Genomic DNA, 911 nt, shown 5'->3' on the forward strand with positions numbered 1-911 from the left:
CGCCCCAACCCCCGCTACCATCCCCCTTCCCCCCTCAAGCTCTCTGTCTCGGGAAGCTTCTTCACCGACGAGCAGATAAGCGGCGTCATCTTCTCCGGTCGTTGTTGGTCGGCGGAGGCGATCCTTCTTCATCCTCTTCTCCGAGTTGTTCCTTGCCTCCTCCTTGCTCCTTCCATTGTTGTAAGTAATATCACTCCCTACTCGTTGTAGCTTAGATATGCGAGTATTGCCTCATGATGTTGTGTGAGGATGTGGTAGATGAGATGTTAGTCATGTAGTTTTGGTGTTATGGTAGGTTTTGCTTGTCAACCGTGATGATGTTCATGGTGTTGTGGTAGATCAAGGCTTATGTGCTAGTATTGCTTGTTTTCCATTCCGTTCGATTCTAGTTTGGTAGATGTGGTAGTATGGTAGATTTTTCTTGGCGGACAGTGATGGTGTTACGGTGTTGTGGGAGGTCAGTGCTTATGTGCTAGTATTGCTTGTTTTCCATTCGTCCGATTCTAGTATGGTAGATGTGGTAGTATGGTAGATTTTGCTTGTCGGCGGTGATGGTGTTCATGATGTTGTGGTAGGTCGATGCTTATGTGCTAGCATTACAAGTTTTCCATGCTAGTATAGTATGTGGTAGTGGTGTTCTGCTTAATGATGAGTTCATGCTAGTATGATAGATTCATTGTTCTCGTTCGGCTAGTCCTTATGCTAATCATTATAGGCAATGACAATTGGGACTTTAGTACGACCCTTGTTCTATCAGACACCCATACATTTTCCTCCTATCTTGAGGACTCCTGGCCACCTTTGGCTGGGCCGCAGAGGTGTTTGAGGCGCGTCATGTGTGTTCTTTAGTGATGGTGATGCTTGCGGTAGCTACTAAGCTAGGTGGCCGTTAAGGCTGGCAAGGCAAAGAT

Source organism: Triticum aestivum, chromosome 1D (assembly GCF_018294505.1).
Source record: "Triticum aestivum cultivar Chinese Spring chromosome 1D, IWGSC CS RefSeq v2.1, whole genome shotgun sequence".
In the NCBI taxonomy this organism is placed as follows: Eukaryota; Viridiplantae; Streptophyta; class Magnoliopsida; order Poales; family Poaceae; genus Triticum; species Triticum aestivum.